Genomic DNA, 12480 nt, shown 5'->3' with positions numbered 1-12480 from the left:
AAATCACCACAAATGGAAAGAAAAACTTTCTAATATGTTGGGGTGCTGGAATAGGTATAGATATATTCTGTGCAGGACACAAAATGAAGGGGTTATGTGTTGTTTGTAGCAATATTGTCCAATACAGATTTTTCAATCAAACTTTGTAGTTATATACAAATGTGATGTGATGTTTCCTCTGGGAGCTACATAATGGATGTACCACTCAGTCACCTATGCAGAGATTCTATCAGGAAAGAGAACACAATAATAAAAAGGCAGAATAATGGAAAGGAACCCATTTCACATTCAGAGCTGCAACAGCCCATTTGAACAACAACAATATTTTGCGTATATTTCAAGTACAGCTGACAACACTGCAATGAATTCACAATGTGTACAATGTATGACGTAAATGTAAAGATATGTATTATAAGCATCAAACATAAGTTATGTGCTGTACTGTATGTGAATCTGTAATTGAAAAATCAGGTCACCCTTTTAAACTAGAAATTAAAAGGGACCTAGCTTTGAGGTTTATGAGAAACTGAGAAAACATTACAGGCAGTGACATAAAATATGAACAATGTCGATTTTCAACATTGTTTTTCAATTTTACAACTTGCAATATCTTTTCCAGCTATAGCTTTGAATGATTGTTTAAAAAAATCCCAATATAAATCAGAAAGATGAGCTGAGCACAGATCAGATACCATATATTGTAGCTTATGGAATATGTTCATACAAGTACAGTATAATGTTGAATCACTAAGCTTCCAATATACTGTAGACATTTTACAGAAACATCAAAATTTATGCCACAACACTCACTGGGGCAAGAAAACAGATGGATAAATCTAAGATGCTTAAAAATGTCTAATTCTAAATGTAGATTTCTCTCTGTTAATTTGCCTTCAGCTTTCTTAATGAATGTATGATATTGTCATGTTTAAATACTTGACTATATGTGTTAATACTGTACACCTTTAAGAATATTTATATTTAGATTTGATTATACTAACATTGAAATGATTATAAAAGAGTGCTTTATAAAAATGTACTTGATACCTAAAGCAGACATTATACGTATACAGTTGACACAAAACGTTTTACATTAACAAGAAGTACATATTAGAATAAGAAGTACATACAGTGTGGTCATCAGTTTGTACAAAGATAGTTTATGCATCAGTATTTTAGATTAAAAGAGATGCCAATGAGCATCTATTTATCAATCGATTTCAAATATTATAAAGAGGGACTGTAATTATAGTATTCCTTCTCAACAAGATGTTATTCTCAAAAATGTAATACCATCTGAAGACATTCACATTTATGCCCTCTTTAAATTAACATTTGCCAGTTAAATAATTTTAATTTGTTTAATAATGGTAGTTACAGTACTTGGAGAAAAATGAATACTTTCTATGTTACTTTATTACATCTTATTTGCAATTCATGTCAGAATAGGTACTAGGAACAGGTTTTAAAATGCAAAAAACGACCACAGGCTGTAAAGGAGGAAAATAATGGGCCTGCACAATTTCAATATAAGGGTCAAAGTAACAACATAGTTCTGTACGTTATCTTTAGTCTTATGCATTCAATACATAATATTATTCACTTTTATTCTCTGCAGTTGTAAAGCCAGTCTTGTAAAACGAATCTCTGCAGTTGTAAAGCTGGGATTCACAAGAATCTGTTATTTTCCCATTTTGTTGTAGCTTCAGTATTTTGGCACTTTGCTTAATTTTGTTAACTTTGTTATAGATCTGCTCACTTCCGCTACTCACTTCGCACTAATGAAGATAATTACAGACATTTGTAAACACCGTTGTATGATCTGATTTCTGTTTAAAGCATCTTGATTGACATCACTTAAAGAGTTCCCCAAAGAATTCCTCCTGCAGAATCCTCTTTATGTGACCCAAGCACAGTGAAGTGCTAAGTCCTAGCTACAACCAATAAACTGAAATACTTTGAACCATAACAAAGTGAATTCAAGGCGAAAGTTGCCAATCAGTCAAAGCATTCCTGGACTACCAGGGGAATTCAGCTCTCACGTAGCAGTCTTGTTTTCAATCATCTATCGCATGCTCTATTCATTCAGATAAAAAACTGTTATCATGTTCTGTCATCCAGTGTTCACATTCTGCACTCGTCTTCTGAAAGTTCTCTTCTATCATGTTCAAAACACGCTGAATGCATAAAATGCATACATTTAAGATAAGAACTTGAAATGATTTTGTTTCACTGATAATCCAGTCATCATCAAAAAAAAAACTTTGATTTCGGAAAGAGTCACTGTAACCTGGAATCTATTCCAAAAAAGATTACATGCAAGGTGAGTTACATCATTTTATTTCATGTATGGAACATATTTTATGTCCAATTTGTATGAGCTGTTCATATCAACAGTTTACACTTTAATGTAGCATTTAGCTTAACATTCAGTCAAAAGAATAAAGTGAAATGTTCATTCTTTACATAACATACTGTATATGCTCCCAACTGTATGTTTTAACTTTTGAGGTATAGTATTTTGTTTTACAATTAACATTAACCAGGAATGTCATTATGAAGATGTTTGTCTTGTTTCTAATCCCAAACTTGTGTTATGACCAGAGATCACAAACAGCATAGATAGGGGACAAATCCATAATATTGAATTTCCAGAATTTATTTACTTATTGTCTGTTTGTGGGTGTGGGGATACTGTACCTTAGAGGGGAGGTGATGACATCCTGCTGCTGGCTGCACATTTAAAAGCCTAAGAAAGACCAGGAGAGAGAAAACGAAAGGTGTCATATTATATCAAGGCAGAACAAAGCTGTCCTTTGTCTTTGATGTAGCAAACTGGCATTTCCAATGACCTTATATGCACAGAGTGGAGTAGATGATTTGTATGTTGTCTGTAAGGGGCTAGTAGAAGAGACAGAGGAGAGGAGCAGCATAAACACCAGAATGTGCTTTTGTAAACACATTTTTATTTTTTCAATTATCAAACAAAAGAAATCACAACCCCAAAATAATCTCTTCTCTGAAAACCCCTTCAATCACCCCTCATCACCCTTGATGGACACTTTCTCTCTAGTTCTACTTAAGAACCTCTAAAATACAGCGAAGCAGCTACTGTACAGTGGAATTACTGGACTTTGTATTCAGCAGCACCACTCCAAGCCTCCACCATCTCCGCACATGCACCTTGGATGCTACCAATCACAAGTTCCATATAAATGATATCCAGACAGGCCAGGCTCCCAACACAGTGCCTGCAGCTTTTTAATCACAGTCAGACAAGTCTCTTTAGGACAATTCTAAGTGCAACAGGATTTCACTTTAGAAGTCTACCGTGTGTACATATTAATGATGAGTTTTTATTTTGAGTTATTATCTGTGCATTTTTTTATTGTTGCTTCGAAAAAAAACATTTTATAAAGATGACCTTTGGTCAAGTTGTAACTTTGAAAAAACAGTTTTTCTACCAAATGCTGAAAATAGAGAAGAATTTAAAAGAAAAATGTATTTTCCCTCCTCCATCTGTATTTTTTGTTCTTCTATAGCTGTTCTTCTTTTGTTCTTCCATAGCATTTTTGTTCTCCTATAACTTCTATAGCTCTATACAGTAGCTGTTTCTAATTTGTCACTTTGACCAGGATTCAACCTCATTGCTCTTCACCTTGACCCACAACCAAGAATTAATTGAATGAGATACAGATGCAGCCATTCAAACTTTGCAGTATAAACCTGTACCGCACACAACTACCCACAAGCCACTGCAGCATATCGCGGTACATGATTGGCTGGCGAAAATGACCGACGGGCACTCGTGGTGAATTGGTTGGTAGTGAAAAGATTTAATCATTTAATCTCTTAACTGTGCACATTTTAATCTGCTTAGTATTGAATATTTACACTATATATTTTTGGAGAACATAACAAAGGGTTCTTTAAGTGTTATTTACCCCCTTAGACCATCCTCATAATGAATGCAATAAATTCAATTAATAATCTTCCACTATCTCTAATTTGAGGTTTTAAATCCAAGGATCTGAACTAAAAAAATATATATCTTTAATTACAAGACACAGTGGCCCTTGTGCCTGATGGAGGCTACCATCAGCTAATACCCACAATCTCTTTAGTCTCACTTTTAAGGGGTCTCTTCCTATTTTTAATGATGTCTCCCTTTATTTGCACAAAACAGAACTCCTCTCCCATCATACAGTACTGTATATTTAGAGTATATATTCACATTCCTACTACAGTTCTTTATTATTTATCATGCAGTTGCTTTATAAAATGAGAGGTCTCTTGTGTTTTTGGAAATGCATTGACTTTACAAATACTGTATATTACAAAAATGCAGCATTTCTACATTTATGCTATATTTATAGGACAAATACACAATCATATACACAGCAGTTTCTGCTTTTTATTGGCATTTAATTATGCCTATACTTTTATTTTTATCATTGAAAATGTATGTTTTATTAATCTACAGATGGAGAAAACTTATGAAACATTTCATACTGATGGAAATCACTTGTTCATTAACTTTTCAAAGTCAGTCTTACTTTTAATCTCAAGATTCTGTCTTATTCAATGAGTATTTATAAACTCCTTTAATACCCCCCTTTCCTATACAAGGCATTTGCAGTTCAAAGCTCCAGACTAGATAGTTTTCCCCATCTTCTATGGGCTTCTAAATTTGTAACTGATGGAAGTGATTTGTTCCTCAGATGAGACTGAATTAGTTGAATACAGTGTCGAATGAGCTGCAGGAGTGCCACTGATGGTGATTTCGTTAAGATAAAAGCAGAGCTGCTGTGTACTGTTTGTCATTTTTACTGAAAGCTCAAGTGTATTTAAAGGTGATTATGTAAAATCAAGACAGATGGTAATATTTTGTATTCCTGAAACACAGATTTTGTCAGATTTGAGCTGGAGCCTTTGTTGTACAGTATAGGCAGTAGGATCCCAGATACTCCACCATCACTGGCCCTTCTCTGAGGACCTCATCAGCACAGCCCAGATGAGTGTCAAACCTGTTAAGCTGAAAGAACTGTCTTATGCTACAGTGTGTCTGTATGCTCTTGAGAGACCTTGGGCCTGTCTCATTTTATACTATAAAACCTGTTAGAGGTGTACCTGATTTCCACTCAGTTTTGGGTAATTTACTTACAGTCCTTGCAGTTCATCTGCAATATGGAGAAGTCCCATCAATAAAGATGACTTTGAGTTGCATTTGTAATTTAACAATTGTAGCACAAATTAAATAAATAGAATGCAAAGTAACAGGCACCACTTTAATGGTTGATAATAAAATAATTTATTTATATAGGATATTTTCAAAAGGGAACAACTGGTAACACAAGTGCATTGTCTCTCCACCTAATAAAAATGTGGTGCAAAATACAAAAATACTAATTTGGTTCATTTGGGACATTTTACTTTAGAGTTTAGTTATATGATCTGCTCTTTTTCGGCTACAGGGAATTATTGTATTTATTGGACCAGGCTAATTGCCTACCATGGGTACATTGACCTTAGGTCTTCATCTACTACGCATAAAAGACCACCAGGGATTTTTGCCCTGAATGGCAAAGTTGAGAGCAAATGTATATAAAGACTTCTGTTTGAACTCAGACAATTTGACAGCCCTCTAACTGCCCTGCAAATGAGCATCGCATCAAACCACTACCAGAGGCTGAATCTGATCACAATCCAAACTATTTAAAAGTTGTGTACTACCAAACTGTTTTCTATTTTGTTTGTACTTGATATACAGTATGTGAATATACTGTATAGTCAATCGCTCCTAATCCTTCAGAATGCTTTGCATACTGTATTTTTCCTTAGAGTGTGTTTGAATAAGAAACTGTGAAAATACTGTACATGTGTAGGGGTTAGATAGAGAAAAAACATTACTTTTTAGACTGAATACATATCTGTCTGTGTATGATTAAGGGTCATGTAAGTCTTATTATTCACATTATAACAAATCAGATTTTTCATCAGAACATCAGGTATTAAATGTAAATTGTATCTGAAAACTTAACATTGGAAAAGGCAATTATTTTTTCAAACTATACTGTACCCACTAAGCTTCGATATATACTGTAGATACACTTTGTTCTAATTTTATTTAACATCATTGCCTTTTATATGAAAAGCTGAGCTTGTGGTATGCCGTAATGCAAACAAGTGGTTTGGTTGTCTCTGAAAATGAGTACAAATACATGGAAGAGATTCTGTATTCAGTATATATAGTCTTGATTTACAACTGCAAAATATGCATATGCTGTACAGGGTCCAGAAACAATTATGCTAGTAAACTCCAAAAGTGAACATACGATAATACTGAGGAGCATATCCTATTCACATACAGTCTTAGCCATTTTACTAGAAACTGATATTTTTATGGTGCATTTTATGACTTAGTAGTATACAGTATGTTAAATTACTCAGCAAATGTATTTGATGATCAAATATACCTCTTACTTTCCCCTAAAATTCAAAGATGTTATATCTCATGAGGCTATCACAATTTACATTTTTTAATTACATAAAATAAATAAATACTGTAGATCAATGTCAGAAGCAGTGGCAGGCATGACTGGAAGATAAAGCTGACCAACTTGCTCATTTCGCTTGAATCTCTGCCAAAGAAATCAACATCAACAGCTTGTTTTGCTGCTTAGGGCTATTCTTAACAACACTTTAATGCATGAAATAAACACATTTATTTTAGGGGACAAAATGTCACATTTATTGACTGTTATTTTAGTATTTTATGAGGTAATTGAGAAAAATGTGAATGTAGAATATTTACTGAGTATAAAATGCTGTCAGCATTTCTTCAGTCATTCTGTAATATTCTGATTTGAATCCACAGGTTTCAGACAGTACTTTATTAAGCAGAATTTTTCAGAGATGCAATGAGGAGCTAGAAACCTTTCATACATAAAAAATGTCTGTTTAGAAAAGTACGTAATGAATGAGTTCTTAAAACAAATCCCCGTGTTTCAAGGTTTGTTTGAGAAAAATATTAGTGCTTTCATAAAGCATTCTTGTTTGTGGTGTCAAACCAAGCCGAATAATCACAATAAAGTAAGTGAATATAAGATGTACTGTACTTCAGTGTTTTCTCTTTTGAAGTTTCTTTAACCTGTTCTGAACATTTCTGCCTTGAATTTTCATTTCTGTTTCCAGACTCTCACTTTGAGTACATAGATTCTGTGATTAACACATGCAGTTGAAATTACAGTATATTGTACCATTACATTATTACAGGACCATATTTGTACAGTAGGTAATCCCAGCACATACTTCCCTCGCATTGAATTTCTTTCACACACCTGAGTAATCTTTGTACAGATGATGTTGGTGAATTATTGACTTAATAAAATCAATATCAATTTACAATTGTGTGGTCCCAAATGATTGATAATTCACATGATATCAATAACTCCACAAGTCTAATAGATAAATTGTTTATTGCACTTTTTGAGCATTATTTTTTACTTTCCCTTAAAAGAATGCAGATATCAGATACATTACTTTTCATCGTAAGAATAATAATGCTTATTATGAAATATTCTTTGGAATCCGTTTTTTCCCCATTTTATTAAATACAACCATATTATGTTCATTTTGGTTAGAATGCTCTTATTATTTTTTTATTTTCATTTATAGAGGCTACAGACTATAGTATAGGTGGGTAGCTGCGTCAGCATGCGTAGGCTGCAAAGGAACAAGTAATAGGTTTATTCCATGCTGAAAAAAAGAAGAAAGAGAACACAACGTTTCGGCCGTGGAGCCTTCTTCAGGTGTGACACCTGAAGAAGACTATAGTATAGTGTTAGTGACAGGAATGTTTTTTTATGGATCTCTGGTTAATAAATGTAAGGCAATAAAACTATTTTAAATGAATATTCATTTTATGTGCTTTAGAGTTATTATATGTAATGCCTCTAAGACCAATATATTTCTTTGTGTGAGATGTGTACTCTCACAATGTATCTGGTATGATAGTAGTTAAACCCTATTGAATATTTTCATTAAAGATAGGTATTAAACCATGAATGAGTAATGCAAAAAATAAAGATAGTTTATAATGTCAACGTTGTACATAGAAGCGATGAAATAAAAAAGTAAGAGATTTTTTTACAAGAGTGACTGTTACTTAAAATTTCCCATATAGCTCCTACTGTATACCTGCTGATACAAAAGACAACATTGTGGTAATGTAACTCATACTGGATAGATTTTCTCTCTTTGTATGAGATACAACTGCAGCAATTTTAAACCTTGGAAAAGTACAGAATGTACAGAACGGCAGAGAAAAAAAAACGTATGCTATAATTTACTTTCTGTCTCGGTCTCTAGTGTTGCCTTTTCTGGCTCTGAACCTAACGCACTCTATCCTCATTCTGGGTATCTCAAGGGAAGAGTTCTCTCCTCCCATTCTAGGCTATGCATTGCCTGTAGTATGAGTGAAAAACATGATGGGCCTAGTCTGCTTCTTCACCCGAGTGTCTTAGTTCAGCTACAGAGGAAGCCACGTTATTGAGTCAACATGAATTTGTAAAATTGGGGACCAAGTCAATATGTTAATTTGCATGTAGCTGAACTGGGTTTTACCCTCTAGACTCTTTATCTAAGTTGTTTTTGGTATTCTCACCTGATAATCCTTTAGACAATCCCTTCCCATGTAAAAAAATACACGTGCATACTGCATACAGTTTTGCCCCAATACAAGATGAAGGAACTGGACAGCTGGGACATAGAATGACATCTGTTGCATTTCAAACAATCTTTTGAATTCAGGATACTAATGGTTGCAACCTCTGGCTTTGCTTTCCAAAGACATTTTTCCTCTTTAAAGCCTCTGATTGCACATGTCTTTGAACTACCAGTTAAAGAAAAGATATTTGATCACCACACTCCAGTAGAGCTGTTGTGTCCCTAAAATAATGAGAATAATATCTGAACTCTGCATCTCTATTGTAGACAGAATAAAAAAGACCAATTTTATGAATTCATACAGAGGTCCTCATGAAATAATATAGCAAGTTTCATTCATTTGTTTCCGCTTACAATTGCAGAAAATGTCTATTTCATTAATGGTTACCATCACAAATTATTGCATAAGTTATATTGTATCTTTCTCATCCACCTTCTTTTCTGGACCTGTTAGGCATTGTAAGTGCTGTGCTTACAGCAACCTTGAATGCTCACACAACAACCAGCTTTCTGCCTTTGCCTCCCACACACTTATGTCAGCTTCAGTCACCAAAGGAACTTGGAGTCACACAGTCAGGAGTGGGGGGAGGGGGGGGGGGGGTTACACAGCAGGGGGGAGAATCTATCAGTGAGCCAAGATAGTGCCGACTTATGCTTCAGCTGTGATTTAAATACTTCCAAAGGTATCTGCAATTTTTTAGATAGCTAATATGCTGACACTATTGCAGGGTGATGGAGTGATTACATTTCATATTACATTGCATCTGTGGGCCTAGGCATATGGGCTAAATCAGATGCTGAAGTGATATTGTCCCCTCCAGATACAAAAAAGGCCATGGACTTTATATAAGCCTTAACTCAGATGTAACAAAAGGGCATAAATTAATTGTCACCGGCTGTTTAAAGTTTGCCAATTTGAGTTAGGTGCAAAATTGGAGAGTTTATTTTATATTTGGCCACTTGAGGGCACTGTAGTATCATGAGGATTATGAGGATTCCATATGTCTAACAGAAGTCACTAAAGATGATTCTGAGTCTTACAAAAAAAGAGACATCTTGCCTTGAGATAAACTGGGTCTGAGTCTAAAAAATACGTAGAAAGACTGTCATTTTCAAGTGAACATAAGCCCTCTGGTGGTGATGTACAACTTTGTAGGTCAATAAAAACATCAAATTCACAAACCTCTTCACAGATAGTGTGTTTTGAACCATAGTCAAAGAGTGAATACAAATATGAAAGAGAACATGCCAAATTTACCTCATACTCGATTTTTTTAAATAATGATGATGGTAGATAACTGTGTCCAGTACAATTGTGTTGTCTGTTACCTGCTGTTTCATAAGGAAGTTTTCAAATAGGTCTGCATTACTAGGAGAAACATCAGGGCACATATTCCAGATATCCAAGAAATATTTTTTCTCATTTCTTTTTGTTCATGTACAATTGTTTTCTATTGTCATTATAAAAACATTTCTTGTTGAATTTGCAATACATGTGAGGCATCTAAAAAAGTTAATGGATCTACAGTAATTAAGTCATAAAGTGTCTCACGTTAAGATTTTTTTCTGCTATAAGCTCAATTATTTAGAAGAGTTTTTCGAAATTATGACTGGTGTCATGAAGTGAAATGGAAATTATTTTGCAGAATATGGTACTTTGTTGGAATTTAAAGTGAACACAGAATGACTTGCACTTCTATTTGCAAAGTTGGTCAGTTCAAGAAAAAGTAAGAACAAGAACAGCTTGATACGTTTGAAGTGTAAATCCCTTTTGTATAGGAAGGCATAAAATCTTCTGGTACACTGGTAGAGCAATTAAAAATGAATGATCTAGTGCATATATTTGACAAAGATTTTCTGAGATGGTAGACAGTGCTTGTAATAATATTCTGACCCTTGCACAGTTTTCTCATTTTGCAGCTTTACAATTTGCATCATTTTACTTTTGCAAAGCATTTTATACACCATGCATGGATATGCAGGCTTTTGATTAGTGCTAGGATAAAAGTAATTTGACTATGTGTTCTTGTTCCTTAATTTCAGGCTTTATCATCACAAAAGGTTATGGAGAATGTTAGCAATAGGTGGATTAATACCTTAAGCTAAAATAGTGCTTAAATAGTGTTTTTGTTGTCACCTTTCTATTACAAGGATTAGATTTTAACTAATAGTTGCTGATTCGCTTTCCACAATGGTCCACACATTGACCATATTGCAGATGTATTAGGTGGTGGCAACACACATTCCAGAACTTACAGTAGCTGTACAACATTTCAGGTTCTTCCTTTTTTTGTATCTCCAGCTGAGAGCTGCTATGTGTAAGTATATACAGTATGCAGTAAGTCATAAGTTACCTATAAGACTTGGTGGACTGCAGAAACATGATTAAATACCACTTATAAAGTATCACTTGTAATTGTTTTTCTAACAGTATTTCTAAATATTTATTACTCTCCCCATTTTAAGACTTTACATTTCCAGTTCCCTGTCCATTATACTTTAAACATATGTCTAAAGTTTACAGAACCCTCATGACTGAAATCTCTCTGTCCAGCTAGTAATGATGGTAGTCTTTCATAAACAGAAGAACCATACTGTAGCAAACATCTCTTGGAAATCAATGATTGATGAATTTATACTCATGAAAAGTGACCCCCTGACCTAAGGCACTTAGCAGATTATGGTATTTATATTGAAGATTATTTAACTTTAATGAAGTGTTGATGCAATGTGGCATTTGCAGCAAAGGGGGCATAACTGATATTCATTCTGTGGCTACTTTGCCGTACCTTATGTAAATAAAGCATAGTACAATAGTTAAGTTTTATGAATTATATAACTTGTAAAAGTTTGAGGTGCAGTAATGTTACAATAGATTGCAGTTAAAAAATGTGTTATAAAACACAATACATCTGTGTTTTGTGTATCGTTTGTTTTGCTGTACAAATTCTACAAATTGAAGAAAAGAGGGGGTTTTGTTCAATATGAAGACCAGGCATGTACTGTACATTAGATTTCACATACATGCACATGAATTGCATCTTTCAACAGACAAACTAGCAGTCACTACTCAACCGACAGAATATTTATTTTTCATTGCAGTACAGTATTAAAGGTGCTTCCATGCAAAGAAAGAGTGTCTGTTTGGAAAATGTTTGCCACTTTGGCACCTGCTGTGAATGTCATGGCACGAAGTGCTGCCAACAATTCTGTAAGGGAAATGTGTGCTAAGAAAAATGGAAAACAGAAAACAAATGCATCACAATAATTCTGGACTTATGAAGATTCATAAGAATGAGAATGAGGATAGAGTGAGGAAGTAGCACAAAATGAAAAAGTGAAACAACATATGATAAGGGTAAGAGCTAGCAATGTACAGGGCTGAAAGTGACAAAGTTCTCATTAGTATTTGTGAAAAATAACATATAATGTTCTCACTTCTAAAGCCAGTATCACATACAATTTTGTGCATTCTTGCATCAAGTGCAACAAGCAGGTGCAAGTAGCTTAGCCAACAGAATAATTGAATCCCAGAAGAAAATGCCTTAATCTACACATATAATTTTTTTTTTTAAAAGTTGCATCACATGCATGTATCAGAAATAAAAAGTGACTTAGGATGTTTTCATAAATCTACCAACACTGTTAAAGATAGAAGACTGGTGCTGTTCTTAAGTGTCCCAGTGGGTTATCTGCAGTTGCAAACAGACAGAATCAGGGTTTTTGGCTGGGCAGGCTAACTCACCAGTTTGC

The sequence above is a fragment of the Lepisosteus oculatus genome, chromosome 1 (assembly GCF_040954835.1).
Source record: "Lepisosteus oculatus isolate fLepOcu1 chromosome 1, fLepOcu1.hap2, whole genome shotgun sequence".
NCBI lineage: Eukaryota > Metazoa > Chordata > Actinopteri > Semionotiformes > Lepisosteidae > Lepisosteus > Lepisosteus oculatus.
Note: the sequence above shows the minus strand (reverse complement) of the source record.